This window comes from Neomonachus schauinslandi, chromosome 10 (genome assembly GCF_002201575.2).
Source record: "Neomonachus schauinslandi chromosome 10, ASM220157v2, whole genome shotgun sequence".
NCBI lineage: Eukaryota > Metazoa > Chordata > Mammalia > Carnivora > Phocidae > Neomonachus > Neomonachus schauinslandi.
In genome coordinates this window covers 69,832,288-69,850,921 of record NC_058412.1, presented here as the reverse complement: position 1 = coordinate 69,850,921, position 18,634 = coordinate 69,832,288, and positions in this window count along the sequence as shown.

Below are 18,634 nucleotides of genomic sequence, written 5' to 3'. Positions count from 1 at the left end.
AGAATGATGATTTTAAGATACTAGCTGGGCTTGAAAAAAGCATGGACATTATTAGAGAAACCCTTTCTGGAGAAATAAAAGAACTAAAATCTAACCAAGTAGAAATCAAAAAGGCTATTAATGAGGTGCAATCAAAAATGGAGGCTTTAACTGCAAGGATAAATTAAGCAGAAGAGAGAATTAGTGATAAAGAAGACCAAATGATGGAAAATAAAGAAGCCGAGAAAAAGAGAGAGAAACAACTACTGGATCACGAGGGCAGAATTCAAGAGATAAGCGATACCATAAGGCGAAACAACATTAGAATAACTGGGATCCCAGAAGAAGAAGAAAGAGAGAGAGGGGCAGAAGGTATATTGGAGCAAATTATAGCAGAGAACTTCCCTAATTTGGGGAAGGAAACAGGCATCAAAATCCAAGAGGCACAGAGAACCCCTCTCAAAACCAATAAAAATAGGTCAACACCCTGACATCTACTAGTAAAACTTACGAGTCTTAGAGACAAAGAGAAAATCCTGAAAGCAGCTCGGGAGAAGAGATATGTAACCTACAATGGTAGAAACATTAGATTGGCAAAAGACCTATCCACAGAGACCTGGCAGGCCAGGAAGGACTGGCATGATATATTCAGAGCACTAAATGAGAAAAATATGCAGCCAAGAATACTATATCCAGCTAGGCTGTCATTGAAAAAGGAAGGAGAGATAAAGAGCTTCCAGGACAAACAAAAACTAAGGGAATTTGCAAACACGAAACCAGCCCTATAAGAAATATTGAAAGGGGTCCTCTAAGCAAAGAGAGAGCCTAAAAGCAACATAGACCAGAAAGGAACACAGACAATATACGGTAACAGTCACCTTACAGGCAATACAATGACACTAAATTCATATATTTCAATAGTTACGCTGAATGTAAATGGGCTAAATGCCCCAATCAAAAGACACAGGCTATCAGATTGGATTAAAAAACAAGACCCATCAATATGCTGTCTGCAAGAGACTCATTTTAGACCCAAAGACACCCCCAGATTGAAAGTGAGGGGGTGGAAAACCATTTACCATGCTAATGGACACCAAAAGAAAGGGTGGCAATCCTTATATTAGACAAATTAGATTTTAAATGAAAGACTATAATAAGAGATGAGGAAGGACACTATATCCTACTTAAAGGGTCTATCCAAAAAGAAGATCTAACAATTGTAAATTTCTATGTCCCTAACATGGGAGCAGCCAATTATATAAGCCAATTAATAACAAAAGCAAAGAAACACATCAACAACAATACAATAATAGTGGGGGACTTTAACAGTCCCCTCACTGAAATGGACAGATCATCTAAGCAAAAGATCAACAAGGAAATAAAGACCTTAAATGACACACTGGACCGGATGGACTTCACAGACATATTCAGAACATTCCATCCCAAAGCAACAGAATACACATTCTTCTCTAGTGCCCATGGAACATTCTCCAGAATAGATCACATCCTAGGTCACAAATCAGGTCTCAACTCGTACCAAAAGACTGGGATCATTCCCTGCATATTTTCAGACCAAATGCTTTGAAACTAGACCTAAATCACAAAAGGAAAGTCAGGAAGAATTCAAATACATGGAAGCTAAAGAGCATCCTACTAAAGAATGAATGGGTCAACCAGGAAATTAAAGAAGAATTAAAAAAAAATTCATGGAAACCAATGAAAATGAAAACACAACTGTTCTAAATCTTTGGGATGCAGCAAAGGCAGTCCTAAGAGGAAAGTATATAGCAATACAAGCCTTTCTCAAGAAACAAGAAAGGTCTCAAATACACAACCTAACCCTACACCTAAAGGAGCTGGAGAAAGAACAGCAAATAAAGCCTAAACCCAGCAGGAGAAGAGAAATCATAAAGATCAGAGCAGAAATCAATGAAATAGAAACCAAAAGAACAGTAGAACAGATCAACGAAACTAGGAGCTGGTTCTTTAAAAGAATTAACAAGACTGAAAAACCCCTGGCCAGACTTTTCAAAAAGAAAAGAGAAATGACCCAAATCAACAAAATCATGAGTGAAAGAGATCACAACCAACAGCAAAGAAATACAAACAATTATAAGAACATATTATGAGCAACCATATGCCAGCAAATTAGATAACCTGGAAGAAATGGATGCATTCCTAGAGATGTATCAACTACCAAAACTGAACCAGGAAGAAATAGAAAACCTGAACAGACCCATAACCACTAAGGAAATTGAAGTAGTCATCAAAAATCTCCCAACAAACAAGAGCCCAGGACCAGATGGCTTCCCAGGGGAGTTCCAACAAACATTTAGAGAAGAATTAATACGTATTCTTCTGAAACTGTTCCAAAAAATAGAAATGGAAGGGAAACTTCCAAACTCATTTTATGAGGCCACCATTACCTTGAACCCAAAGCCAGACAAAGACCCCATCAAAAAGGAGAATTACAGACCAATATCCCTGATGAACATGGATGCAAAAATTCTCACCAAAATACTAGCCAATACGATCCAACAGTCCATTAAAAGGATTATTCACCACGACCAAGTGGGATTTATCCCTGGGCTGCAAGCTTGGTACAACATCTGCAAATCAATCAATGTGATACAATACATTAACAAAAGAAAGAACAAGAACCTTATGATCCTCTCAATAGATGCAGAAAAAGCATTTGACAAAGTACAAAATCTTTTCCTGATCAAAACTCTTCAGAGTATAGGGAGAGGATACATACCTCAATGTCATAAAAGTCATCTATGAAAAACCCACAGCGAATATCATTCTCAATGGGGAAAAACTGAGAGCTTTCCCCCTAAGGTCAGGAACATGGCAGGGATATTTAACATAGTATTAGAAGTCCTAGCCACAACAATCAGACAACAAAAAGAAATGAAAGGCATCCAGATTGGCAAAGAAGAAGTGAAACTCTCACTCTTTGCAGATGATATGATACTTTATGTGGAAAACCCCAAAGACTCCACCCCAAAACTGCTAGAACTCATACAGGAATTCAGTAAAGTGGCAGGATATAAAATCAATGCACAGAAATCAGTGGCATTCCTATACACCAACAAGACAGAAGAAAGAGAAATTAAGGAGTTGATCCCATTTACAATTGCACCCAAAACCATAAGATACCTAGGAATAAATCTAACCAAAGAGACAAAGGATCTGTACTCAGAAAACTATAAAATACTCATGAAAGAAACTGAGGAAGACACAAAGAAATGGAAAAACGTTCCATGCTCATGGATTGGAAGAACAAATATTGTGAAGATGTCAATGCTACCTAGAGCAATCTACACATTCAATGCAATCCCCATCAAAATACCATCCACTTTTTTCAAAGAAATGGAACAAATAATCCTAAAATATGTATGGAACCAGAAAAGACCTCGAATAGCCAGAGGAATGTTGAGAAAGAAAAGCAAAGCTGGTGGCATCACAATTCCGGACTTCCAGGTCTATTACAAAGCTGTCATCATCAAGACAGTATGGTACTGGCACAAAAACAGACACATAGATCAATGGAACAAAATAGGGAGCCCAGAAATGGACCCTCAACTCTATGGTCAACTCATCTTTGACAAAGCACGAAAGAATGTCTCTTCAACAAATGGTATTGGGAAAATTGGACAGCCACATGCAGAAGAATGAAACTGGACCATTTCCTTACATCACACACAAAAATAGACTCCAAATGGTTGAAAGACCTCAGTGTGAGACAGGAGTCCATCAAAATCCTAAAGGAGAATACAGGCAGCAACCTCTTTGACCTCAGCCGCAGCAACTTCTTCCTAGAAACATCGCCAAAGGCAAGGGAAGCAAGGGCAAAAATGAACTATTGGGACCTCATCAAGATACAAAGCTTTTGCACAGCGAAAGAAACAGTCAACAAAACCAAAAGACAACCGACAGAATGGGAGAAGATATTTGCAAATGTCATATCAGATAAAGGACTAGTATCCAAAATCTAGAAAGAACTTATCAAACTCAACACCCAAAGAACAAATGATCCAATCAAGAAATGGGCAGAAGACATGAACAGACATTTTTCCAAAGAAGACATCCAAATGGCCGACAGTCACATGAAAAAGTGCTCAACATCACTCGGCATCAGGGAAATCCAAATCAAAACCTCAGTGAAATACCACCTCACACCAGTCAGAATGGCTATAATTAACAAGTCAGGAAACGACAGATATTGGCGGGGTTGCAGAGAAAGGGGAACCCTCCTACACTGTTGGTGGGAATGCAAACTGGTGCAGCCACTCTGGAAAACAGTATGGAGGTTCCTCAAAAAGGTGAAAATAAAGCTACCATATGATCCAGTAACTGTACTGGGTATTTACCCCAAAGATACAAATGTAGGGATCCAAAGGGGTACGTGCACCCCGATGTTTATAGCAGCAATGTGCACAGTAGTCAAACTGTGGAAAGAACAAAGATGTCCATTGACAGATGAATGGATAAAGAAGATGTGGTGTATACATACAATGGAATATTATGCAGCTATCGAAAAGAATGAAATCTTTCCATTTGCAACGATGTGGATGGAACTGGAGGACATTATGCTGAGCGAAATAAGTCAATCAGAGAAAGACATGTATCATATGACCTCACTGATATGAAGAATTCTTAATCTCAGGAAACAAACTGAGGGTTGCTGGAGTGGTGGGGGTGGGAGGGATGGGGTGGCTGGGTGATAGACATTGGGGAGGGTATGTGCTATGGTGAGTGCTGTGAATTGTGTAAGACTGTTTAATCACAGACCTGTACCTCTGAAACAAATAATACATTACATGTTTAAAAAAAAAAAAAAGAAGATGATGATAGCAGGAGGGGAAGAATGAAGGGGGGGAAATCAAAGGGGGAGATGAACCATGAGAGACTATGGACTCTGAAAAACAAACTGAGGGTTCTAGAAGGGAGGGGCGTGGGAGAATGGGTTAGCCTGGTGATGGGTATTAAAGAAGGCACGTTCTGCATGGAGCACTGGGTGTTATACACAAACAATGAATCATGGAACACTACATCAAAAACTAATCATGTAATGTGTGGTGATTAACTTAACATAATAACTAAAAAAATGAAATAGGTAAGAACAGGATAGAAAATACTGTATCACATATTTGTGTTAAATGTTTTACTTCTGAAAGTTATTTCAACAATGTGCACATGTGTTGCAATGTGCAATGTAAAATTATTTTTTGTGTGGGGGTCATTGTCAGTTAAGTTTAAAGCCGCCGTATTAAAGACTACTTATGAAGTCATCCTAATTGAGTTTAGATGAAATTTATTTACACAGCAGTAACTGATGAGTCAGTCATTTAACCCTTTTGCACATTAGCTTTTCTATTTATAGAAGCAATTATAGACCCTATTCTATGCCAAATTTAAGAGTTCCTATTAACACACAATTCCTCAACTCAGATTAAAAGAAGATTCTCCGGTGACTCCAAGTTTCACTTTAAGAATGGTTTGTTGTTGCTGGTGTGTTGTAAAGGAAGACTGTACAAAATGCCTGTCATCGGGGGCGCCTGGGTGGCTCGGCTGGTAAGCATCTGCCTTCAGCTCAGGTCATGATCCCAGGGTCCTGGGATGGCGCCCCACATTGGGTTCCCTGCTCAGCGGGAACCCTGCCTCTCCCTCTTCCACTCCCCCAATTGTGTTCCCTCTCTCACTATATCTCTGTCAAATAAATAAATAAAATCTTTAAAAAAAAATGCTTGTCATTGACTAGAAACTTTGTGTTCACTAGTTGTATTAACTAGAAGTAAATTTTAGTTTTTCCATAAGGGCAGGACGTCATCTTTCTGCCATAGTCAAAGTGCCAAACACAGTGCCAGCCATTTAGTAAATACAGAGTTATTAAATGAAAGACTCATTCTACCAGACCACTGATTATTAACTTTTGTGGGGTTTTTTATGGCGCTATAAGTATAAAGAAAATATTTAAGTAGTTAGAATAATCTGTATTATGTCATTTGGCTTCGATTTCAATTCAAAATTAATGTGAGAGGGTCTAAACCAGTGAGGTTTCAGTATACATACTGGACATACATGTAGAGACAATGTGCAATGCCCAACACAAAAATCATGTGGCTGCTTGATATAGAATTTCTAGATAATACACAAGACACAGCAAGCAACCAGTAAACGTTGATTTGATTTTTGATTTGACAGCTAAGTTAGACAACAAAGACGTGTATGCGTTCCTTTCCAGTTTTGTATTTACATCATTCCCACCAGGGAGAATGTCTCTGGTATCACTACACATCCAAAAAACCAAGGTAATCTGTGGTTTAACCTATTAGAATATGCTTGGGCACCTGGGTGGCTCAGTCGGTTAAGCATCTGCCTTTGGCTTGGGTCATGATCCTGGGATCCCGGGATGGAGCTCCACATCTGGCTTCCTGCTCAGCCAGGAGTCTGCTTCTCTGCCTCTATCTGCCTCTGTCCCTGCCCCCTGCTCCTGCTCTCTTGCTCTCTCTCTCCTCAAATAAAATCTTAAAAAAAAAAAAAAAAGCGTATGCTTGAAAATTTTAACTGGTTTGATAAACAAAGTTTTATATAACCACACCTAAATATTGCTATGCAATTTTGCCCTAAAATTACAAACATTGCCTTAAAATTATTGCCCTGATGAAATATTGCCCTAAAATTACAAACTATATCAAGATGCTCAACAAGGTTCACAAATAAGCTCCCTGACCATGATCCTTTTAAGCCAGATGATTAACTTTCTCTAACAGCCAAAGATAATGTTAAATATGAGTGGTAAAATGCCTTCTTTGCTTTCCAGTGGTCAAGAAACCATTTCCTCTGTCATTGTCTAGAAACTTTGTTTATTATCTGAAATTAAAAGAAATGGATATAAAAACCTTAATTGGAGTTGAGTATGACTGACCCACTTTATGTAAAAACTGCTTACCACGCAGCTTTAGAGCAGACTGGAATAGACACCATATTGAATAGTTAATCATGAGGAATATTTGATGTTAAGGATAAAGGCAGAACTTCTTTATTTCCTTAGGGGGGAAAAACATGTAAAAAGGCCATTTTCTGACCTAAAACATTTTACTTAAGAAACACACAAATTTTTGCCTATTTACTGCAGAGTAATCCTTTTTATTTTATGAACTATTCTTAAGAGAAGAAGTAAATTTTAATAGTGTAACTTAGCAGATGTTAATCAGACTTATAGTAATCATTTTGTAATATATACAAATATCTAATCATTTAGTGTACACCTGAAATTAACAATGTTAGGTCCATTTTATCTCAACAAATAATTTTTTAAATTGCAATTTTTCCTGAGTCTCTTCAAATGATAGGAATTTGATAAAGGGATATTAAAAGGATTAAGAACATTAAAGTTTTGAGTGCTGGTAGGGATGAGCAGTAAGACCACAGTTTTGTCATACAACTGTGTCTCACTAAGCTGCACTTTTTTAAGATTTTATTTATTTGAGAGAGAGAATGAGAGAGAGAGCATGAGAGGGGTGAGGGTCAGAGGGAGAAGCAGACTCCCTACTGAGCAGGGAGCCCGATGCGGGACTCGATCCAGGGACTCCAGGATCAGAACCTGAGCTGAAGGCAGTCGCTTAACCAACTGAGCCACCCAGGCGCCCTAAGCTGCACTTCTGTACTGGGTGCAGATGGTATGCTTGTGGAGCAGCTGAGGTTGAAAATCAAAAAGAAATATTACAATGAAAGTAGCTGCTTCTAAATACTGTCTTGTTCAGAGTGAACATGTTCATGTTGGTCTCTGCTGCTTATTCTATCCTCTGCAATCCAGGAAAAAAAAAAAAAGGTATGCAAAATTAAGGGTAGGAAAGGCCAAATTCAAAGACACTGTTAGACCCAACAGGACCATCTGCATTTGAAGTGGGGGTTTCCGTCTTACTTAAGGGACCTTTCCTGACTTACTCTTCTGGTTAAGAAGGGGCCTACAAACTACTTTGGCCATAACAATCTCTGGGGTCGTCTGCCTTAAATGACCTCTTTTTTAGATTTTAAGGAGTAATAAGTTTATTTTGCCTTAAATGACCTCCTTTTTAGATTTTAAGGAGTAATAAGTTTATTTCCTTAGCATGATTTTCTTACACCTGCCTCTGGGTTCTGAAATGAAGCTCAGCATCCCTAACCAAAGAAAAGCACAGTTTGGGATAGAGATGTAATGGTAAGAAAGAGCAAAGGCTTTCAGTGGTTTTGCCCTGACTGTGTGCTACACTCTCCAGCATTCAGAGGGGGTTGTAGGCAGACAGAATGTGTTCACTCAGAATCTGGGTTTGCGGCCAGTTATTATCACCATTCCACAAGAGACCTGGCCATTCTCTATCTTTCTTGAAACACTGCTGGCAGCTTTGATAATCTCTTTTCCCTTGAGACTAAACTTTATATCCAAAAGGAAAGCAATTACTAGTATGGTATTGTCATGTGGGGGCTAGTAATTATATATAAACTGCCTAAAAGAATAGCCTATATTCCTTAAAAGGCTGGTCTCTGAATGAGATCAGTTATTTTGAAATCAAAGTTCTTCTATTTTTCAAATTCTATGCAAAAGACAAAAGAGCATAAGTGTATTTGGGGAATATACAGTATTCTAAAACTTCACTCCAAATAGTTTGTTATTTTAATGGCTGTACATAGTCTTTGCAAGCTTTGCAATAACTTTCATCCTCTATCCTCCATGAAGGAGAAGAGCCTTGGAGAGTCTAGTAAGTACTTTGTCAGATGACATATTTATTCCCATTTTACAGTGAAGGGAATGAGGATCAGAGAGCAGAGGTAACTTGCTAAGGACACACAGGCAATAAGAGATGGAGTAGAGGGTGGGTCCATAGAGCATGGATTCTGACACAGAATGCTCTGCTCAGCAATCATTTCATCTTTAGCAAATCACGTTGTTTTTTTTTTTTTAAATAGCAGGTTTCTTTCTCAGAAAATGAAGATATCATTGAGAATTAATAAGGCTTAGGAAAGCATTGCAAAACCTCTCAGCCACACTGTGAAGAGCTAATACATCTGAAATGTTTCTATTGCCACACTACGGTACCATAATTTTTTTTTTTCTGAATCCTTTTTGAATTCCTTATGGCCATTTCTTCCAAGTTTCAAATGCAATGCCAGCCTATGAAACATACTGTTTCAGACAGGCAAAGTGCAGAGAGTAATAGGTTAACAGGTTTTTGGCTAGCGTACAAGGCTAGGCTGTTTTCCAATAGCAATGATGGGAGGGGCAGGGAAGCAAAGTATGGGAATGCAGGACAAGGAATGGCTGTTCTGTAGACAGATAATGAATCACTACCCTCATGCTCTATGTTTCAATACATTACCCTCCACTTTTTTTTTTAAGATTTTATTTATTTATTTGAGAGAGAGAATGAGAGAGAGAGAGCACATGAGAGGGGGGGAGAGTCAGAGGAAGAGGCAGACTCCCTGCCGAGCAGGGAGCCCGACGCGGGACTCAATCCCGGGACTCCGGGATCATGACCTGAGCCGAAGGCAGTTGCTTAACCAACTAAGCCACCCAGGCGCCCTTTTTCCTCCACTTTCAATGATACCTGTTCACTCAGAATTTTAAAATACTTGAGGATTCTGCAAGGTAGGTAGATTCACCTATTTTGGACTATGACCTTATCACTTTATCTGGTGACAGTCTCATTATATTCTTTTATCTTCCAAAGATAATCTTCTTTCCCTTTATGGTCACCTCCCTCTTATGTTTACTCTTATGGAATTATTCATATAATCTCATTTTATCAGGGTCTTATGAGGGAGGGGAGACAAGCACTTGGGCTCCAGCCACAAACTTACAACAGAAGCTCTTTGCCTGTATTCGTTTTTAAAACTGGTAACAAAATATTGATTTTAAGAGACAATACTGACAGCACTGAAGAGTGGCCGAATATGCAAACCCTAAATATGCCACTTTGGCACAAGGAGTATTTTGAACTAAAGGCAATTAACAAAACATCAGACACAAGAAGTGCTCAGAAACAGTAAGTTTCCTTCATGAAAACAAGAGGTAAGACCTTCACATAAATGGCCTTTCTAAACGAAGAAAGTAATACTCTTATAATCAAGGACAGGAAGTTGAAGCTGAGAAAATTCTATATAAATAGACCTTGTGAAAATAAGTCTTCTCTTTCTTTAGCCTGGCCATGTATTTTAGTTAATTTTTCACAATTGTCCCTCTATTCAACCTACAATAGTATTTAGATTCTGCTGTTTCTTTGGGTCTTCATTTTTTTTTTTTTTTTAAGGACTCCCATGCATGTAAAACTTCCATTAAGTAAATGTATATCTCTCCTGTTAATTTGTCCTTTGTCGATTTAATTCTCAGTCCCAGCCAAAAACTCTAAGAGGGTAGAGGTAAAATTTTGCCTCTGCTACAGCATCTATCTATTTCGTAGCGCAGCATGCTGTTGCACATGGTTTGGGAAACACTGCATGCCTTGGTTTTCTGTAGAGGTGTCATCTCGTCAACATGTGAACCCTTCAATGGCCGGCAGGAGATGTTATTTTACTCTCTATCATTTGGCCTTCAAAAAAATGCACATCAAAAAGTTTTATGCTTTTTGGTTAAATGGATGAAACTAAAAGGTAGAGTAACAAATAACAACAGGGTTTGTAAGTCCTAGAGAAACTTCACATTTTCCTATTATAGTTCTGCAAGTAGCCGTCATTTATCTCCTCCACTGTGGTGTGTGTTTATTCAGTACTTCAAGCAGTGACCTTTTCCATAATGCAAAAGAGGAAGATTAAAGACTTGAAAATATTATGTAACTCATTACTTTTAAGTAAAGCTATGTGTGTCTGTAATAATTTACATCTTGATTATGTGCTTTTTACATTTCTAAATACTCAAATATACATATTCTTCAATTTACCCTCAAAATAATCCCAGAAAGTAGGGCAAGTACTTTTTTTAACTCTAAGTCATAAATGAAAAGGCTGGTGTCTCTGTCAAGATTTACAGTTAGTGGTAAATCTGAAATTGTAATAAAGTCTTTTGACTCCTAGGATGTAGATTTTTACACCAGTCTACACTTTTGTATAGTCTCCAGCTTTAATGGAAGAAGGCTTTGAACAGGCATGTGTGTGTGCGTGCATGTGTGTGTGTGTGTGTGTAAATGGAAGGACTGCAAAAACATAGAAGGGCAAGAGACTCACTGATAAAGCAGAAAGTGAAAGGAGAAGTGATCCTGTCACTTAACAGCAGGGAAATTTTCAGGCTCACCTGATCCCTTCAAAACCACAGAAAGGAAGTCACAAGAACTTTAAGAGATACCACTGCCCAGCTTCAAGGGGGCATGTAATGAAAAACACCTTTCTTCTACCTAAACTCAGCACATTAGTTTAGGCCAGCTTCTCTGCCCAACCTGCATTTCACCCTCCTTTGTTTTCTCATCAGGGGAACTTCAGCACATCAACCAAGTGGTGAAGGTCTACTTCTTTTCTTATGCCCACCCCAGCTGTTCTATGATAAATTAACAGCAACAACAAATGCCCCTAGATGTCTTGGTCTCTTCAGGGGCAAGTTATACAGGGATATTATTTAAAAACTAATCATCAGGGAAAATCATAATGGAACTCTCCCAGAGTTTTTCTCTAATGATCACAGAATTATGAGATTTTTTTTTTTTTTACTTGGCCTCCAGAAAGTGATGAGAGGAGGTGGTAGTAAAGTACATTAATGACTGAATTACCTGAAAGAAGATGCTTTTGGAGAACAATCACCTTGCCGTTGCCATTTACTGGTAGGACAGGATAGGGAGACAGAGAAAGAGAGAGGGATGATTCAACTATTAATTCACAAAAAACAATTACTATGCCTTTAAGGAGTTTTTAGTATTTTAATAGACAAGATAACTGAAAATGACAGGAAAAGTAACACTTTTAGGGTACATTATTTCAGTACCCAAAAGAAAAGTACTTTAATTATGTTATTTCAAAAACTGTGACAGAAAAGTGAGAGGGTGGTTAGGAAAAGATACATTTTTTAACTTTCAAACACATACGGAGCCATGATGCCTTTTTCAATATAGGTGTATTCCTTATGTTCAATAGAGATTTTTAAAAAACTCTCTCCTGGTCATTAACAGAAAATGCTATTTAGAGAACGAGTTTCCTGGGAAGCAGTAAATTCATTGATATCACATTTTAGATTAACTTTTAAAAGTTTAGCAAACAAAAGAACTTAAAAATGCATATAATGATTTTTTAGAGTAATTTCTGCAATGGACATTGTATGTCTAACAAGAGGTCAGATATTAGATAGCACTGGAGGAGGAGAAGAGGAGATACAAGTAATCGTTGATACCTAGTTTGTCTAAAGCTGTATTATTGAACACCTCGCTATTTCCTTTGAAGAGAAGTAATCAAGCATCCTACAGTCTTGGTGAAGATTCAACAGACATAACCCAATGAAGTTTGAACATATGGAACATACATTTACTTAGTAGTATAGCCTCCCCACATTCTCTGTATCTTAGCCCCCCCTTTCAAGATCAAGCTCAGATTCTATCATCTTTGTAAAGATGTCCCTTGTTACTAAATCTCAACTGTTCTCTGTCCTCCATCACCCAGATTTGTCTAGATACTACTTGTTTAGACCATTCATTTGCCAGTTAATGGTATCCCTATACTGTGATGTCACTTTCCTTTGCCTGAAAATATTTTAACTCTTTAAATCTGTTTCTTATGTTGATTTTGTCTTTTTCCAAAGAGACCATAAGCCCCTTAAAATCAGAGCTAATTTCTGATTATATGTATTATTTTTGATTACCTGTATTCTTAGTTATATTGCAACAAAAACTAGAATTTTGTTCAACACATTAGTTTTCATTTGAAAAAATACACAGTGAGGACAGTATATCAACAATGTAGTAAATTATTCAATAAGAGCTCAGAAAAGAGAGCAATCAATATGCACAAATGTGTTTGGGAAATCTTCAGGGAAAACTTAGGATTAGAACTGGGCCCTGAAAGATGGAAAAACATGGCGGGGGGGGGAATGCACATTAGATGAGGCATCTCAAGTAACCTACCTCCATGCAATCCAAATGTAACATGTACTTGAGACACTGCTGCCTATAAAAATCAACTGTCTGCTTCCCAAGGCGACCCCATGAGTAATTGTTAGATCATTCAATATGACATTAGAGAGGAGATTTGGGGATCCAATAATTTGCTAGTGAAGTCATGAATACTATTATGAGCTCTGAGCTCAAGATAAATTGGCCTATAAAATTGAACTAAGACTCACCAGTGTGCTACACTGCCTTTAATCTCTAGTCCAGAGTTGCCTTTTGGTGAAGATTTGGTTCCTTATTTACCATCTATGTATTTTGAGTCCTATTTAATGCTGAAATATGTTATTATTGTAAAATTAATCAGGATCCTACTAAGAAATGCATGGCACCCTCAGCTGGAATTTGACAATCTTACTACCTTTCTTTTTCTACAACTTTTGCTCTACAATATGCTTCCCTTCATCTGTCCAATTCATGATTTTCACAATTAAAAAGGCTACTATGGCTAAATAGTCCTAGGAAATTCCCCAAACTGCCTAAGCCCAGGGCCCATTAGGAATAAGTCCAAAGGGACGCCTGGGTGACTCAGCCTGTTAAGTGGCTGCCTTCGGCTCAGGTCACGATCCCAGGGGCCTGGGATCGAGTCCTGTGTTGGTCTCCTTCGTCAGTGGGGAGCCTGCCTCTCCCTCTGCCTGCAGCTCGCCCTACTTCTGCTCTCTAATAAATAAAATCTTTAAAAAGAGAGAGAAAAGGAGTAAATCCATGTATCTACCTTCTCAAAAGTTTTTAACATTCATAGAATATTCTACCTTTGAGAGGACTGAAGTCTAGTGTTACAAGAGTTCCCATGAATGCCATTTTGCCTTAGTTAACAAGTATTATTTGGAGATAAAGAGACTTTTCAATACAAGTACAGTCTATGGTTTCCAGCCTGGCATGTACATAGGTTGGAATGGCACCTTCCAAACTAACAACAAATAAAAAGCTAGAAATATTTAAAAGTTAACCCTTCTTCATAGGTGTGTCAGAGAAGTGAGGTCATAGGGCAAACCATGGACACAAAAACTGAAGAGACAGATTGGGAACTACAGAGAATCACAATTTACTGGAGCAGAAACCAAGGAACAGACACTTCTGGGAACCAGTGCTGGGGTAGGAAAACCTGAACTGTAATTAAGGAATTTCTAGAAGCTTACGGTGGACAAATCTGATAATTAAAAACCCTAGGGGGACCTAGTAATGGGTATGAAGGGCTCACACTTTTGTGAGTCTTACTTCCAGAAGTTCTATCAGGTCCTCACAGTGAATATTGGAGAAAAGTCCCCTCATGCTTCCAGCAGGGATAAAGATAAAGCACTATTTTGAAATACACCAGAATGTGCTATTCTTCATGAGGCTTGCCTTCAGGACAAAATTGTTAACCAGAGCCTAACCTGCTTGCATTTATTCAGAGCCTCAGCTACCTGGGGTAAGGGAAATACCCAACTCCAACCCCCTTTAGCCATTTGGTTCCACCTAAGGGGGAGAGAAGCAAGAAGCACTGAAGTTCAGAGTTCAGCAGCATAGGGTCATCAAAAAATTGAGACCTAATTATGGAACTATGAAACACTCCTCTCCCACATCTTACCACTACATGACTAAAAGCCTATTCATGTCAGTTCCTTTTACCCAGCCCATCTTGCCTTCCTTACAACAAAAAAATTACAAGGCATACTAAAATGAAGAAAACTCCGTTTGAAGAGACTGGAAAAGTATCAGAACTAGAGTCCTATAATGGCAGGTGTAGGAGTGCTGATAACACCGATTTCACCTTTGGCCCTCTGTCTTGTTCATGTCCAGGTAAGGACCTCTCTCTAGGCCATGTGTTCCAGGCCCCTTGGACATTAAGGCATGTTCTGACCAGAATGCAGGAAGCCATGTTTTGATCTTCCCTAAAGGTGTTTAGATAACTAGTAGAGATACCATAGTTTTTTTACTTCCCTCCCTCTAATACACAGATCGCACCAAAAGTTCTATTAAATGTTAAACCGTTTGACCTCCCTACAGTGACCTCAGCACAACTCCTCACTCTCTCAAATCAGACTTTGTGGAGAATACCTATGCAGCACCTGGATCATCACCAGCCCAATCCCCACCACCACCACCACCCCCCCCATCAGTCAGCTACCCTGAATAAAACTCCATTAACTGTATGGAGTCACCTGCTTCATTTTCTGGTCTCAAAGTGCCTTCTCAGTTTCAGGGATACTTTACTGTCCCTCCTCCACTTTCTAACAGCAAGAATATTGGAATTATCAAATCAGGAATTTTCTTATTATTAATATGATTAGTATTTCAATGGACCACGTAGACAACATGCAGCATGCAAGAACAGATGAATAATGTAAGACAGATGAAAATTCTAATAAATAAAAATAAAGGATAGCAATAAGAAACACTGAAACAGAAATGAAAAGTGCCTTTGAGGGACTCATCAGTAGACTGAACATGGCTGAGTTATGAATCTCTGAACTTGAAGATACAGACTTCCAAAACTGGTAAAGCCAAGAACAAAAGATCTAAGAAATTACTAAGTACAGAATTTCCACAACTATGGAGCAATGATAAAAGGTGTGACATATGCACATTGGCAATTATCAGGAAAAGGAAAAGCAAAAGTGTTTGAAAAGCAATACTGAAAGACAATTTCCCTCAAATTTTGTCAGACACAAAACCACAAATCCAGGAATCTCAGAGAACATCAAGCAGGATACATACACCTAGCCATGTCATATTTAAACTTTATTAACTCAAAGATGAAGGAAAATTCTTGAGAAAAGCCAGAGGAAAAAAGTTTTACATAAAAAGAGCAAAGGTAAGAATTAAATCTGCCTTCTCCTTAGAAGCCATGCAAGCAAGTAGAGAGTAAAAATATTTAAAATGTGAAGGAGGGGAAAGACAACCTCATAAAATTCTGTATCTTATAAAATTGGCCTTTAAAAGTGAATGAGAAAAAGACTTCCTCAGACAAACAAAAGTTAAGGGAATTTCCAGAAGACCTGCCCTGCAAGTCATGTTCAAGAAAGTTCTTTGGAGAGAAGGAAAATTATATAGGTCAGAAAATTGGATGTACATAAAGAAAGGCAGAACCCTGGAGTATGAATGAGTGAAAGCAAATATAATTATTTTTCTTCTTAAAATGAACCTAAGTTGATTCAAAATAGTAATAATGTATTTGATTATGTACTCTTGTGTATGCAAAGTATAATATATATACACATAAGCTATAGTTATGGTTATATATAAGTGAAATGAATGACAGCGCTGATACAAGAGATGGGAGGGAGGAATTGTGATTTTTTTTTATAAGCTGAAAAAAATAGTAGGACAAAATACTATTATTTCACAGTAGACTTAGGTTAACTGCCAATATATAATGACAAACTCCAAGGCAACCACTAAAGTTAAAAGTATAACTGATATGCTAAGAAGGAGAGAAACAGAATCATATACAATGCTCAATTAAAACCACAGAAAGCAGAGAAAGCAAACTGAAGATTGGCACAACAGACTTTCCACAGTAATCAGAGATAGTACGCCACACTGAAAAGGGTAGCAAGGGTGAAAGGTGGTCGGGAATCAAACTCCCACGGAGATGAAACACAAACAGGAGGGATACATGAACAGAGAAAGGAGAGGGGCATACCCCACACCAGGCACAGCTGGCATGGGCAACCTGCGTTGGGAAGACAAGTCCCCATAACATTGGACTTTGAAAACCAGCAGGGCTTAATTCCAGATACTTTAAGAATCAACAGGCTTCCATAGCTTGGCTATTGTGGACATTGCGGCTGCTGTAGTGGTGGGGGTGGGAGGGACGGGGTGGCTGGGTGATAGACACTGGGGAGGGTATGTGCTATGGTGAGTGCTGTGAATTGTGTAAAGACTGTTGAATCACAGACCTGTACCCCTGAAACAAATAATACATTATATGTTAAAAAAAAAATAGAAGATAATAGGAAAGGAAAAATGAAGGGAGGGAATTCGGAGGGGGAGACGAACCATGAGAGACTATTTCCAATAAAGTGGAAAACCCCAGTGAGACATTCAACAAAGATAGAAACAAATTGAGGGTTCTAGAGGGGAGGGGGGTGGGGGGATGGGTTAGCCTGGTGATGGGTATTAAAGAGGGCACGTACTGAGTGGAGCACTGGGTATTATACGCAAATAATGAATCATGGAACACTACATCAAAAACTAATGATGTAACGTATGGTGATTAATATAACATAAAAAAAAAAAAAGAATTAGCAGTCTTAGCTCTGGGAAAGGCAGAGGGTGATAGGAAACTGAGTCCCTGACTTTCAAGAGCCAACATAACAAACAACCCCCAGCGATACAGCACAGAAGCAGCAATTTGAAAAGCTCCAGATGTAAATGGGAAGGATATTTTTTTATTAATCTCAAAACTTGTATGCAAGGGCAAGGATATTAAAGATACTGTACTATGAAAAAAAGAACCGGCCGGCACCCTTTCTCTCATCCCCCACCCACAGCCTAGACAGCTGAACACTTGTGGGAACCAGCAAGAACACCTACCTTGCTAATACTGAATTCCCTGTCCCTGCATTCTCCTTTGGAACCACCCCAGCCAAGTTGCCCAACTTGGGCCAGTATCCTCCAAAGCAGCTCCAGCTGAGACATACCTTGCAAGTAGATCTCACAGGGAACAGTGCCAATCCAAAGTGACTCCTGCCCTGAGGAAAAGGGAAGATAAACACACACACCAGTGCAACTGTAGCTCAAGCAGATGGACTGGGGGCAGGCATCTGGTTTGAACACAGGCCCTACTCACCAATGAAAACCTTTCAGGGGACAACCCAGGGAGAGTTCCCTGCAGTTGGGTGTGACAGCAGCCCCAGCAGATGGGCTAAGGAGAGCCATCTGGTCTGACTCCTGACACAATCCGGTTACCAGCCCACTGGGCTCCAGAATGACTCCTTAATGGCACAGAGATCAAACCCTGCCCAGTGTGCTCACAAAGTAGGCATTGCACCCAACTGGACTGAAAGCAAATGTGGCTCAGCCACCACAGCAGGCACACATAACCTACATAGGAGCTCTCTGCCACACCCCTGGACCAGGGGATATTGCGCTACAAGTCACCACAGGACTTCCTCTTCTTCCACTACTTTTGAGATAAGACTTAGTTAACTTTCCTAGTACAGAGAGTTTGACAAAATGAGGACAGAGGGTTATGTCCCAAATGAAAGAAAAGGACAAAACCAAAGCAGAAGACGTGAATGAAATGGAAATAAGCAATATGCCTGATAAATTCAAAGTAACAGTTATAAAGATACAGGACTTGAGAATAAAGTGGAAAACCCCAGTGAGACATTCAACAAAGATAGAAAATATATTTTTAAAAATTCAGATGAAGAACTCAATAACCGAAATTAAAAATACACTAGAAGGAATCAATAGCAGGTAAGGAGGAGAAAGAATAGATCATGAGCTGGAAGACAGAGTAATAGAAAGCCAACAAGCTGAAAAGCAAAATAGATAGATAGATGATAGATAGATGATAGATAGATAGATGATAGATAGAT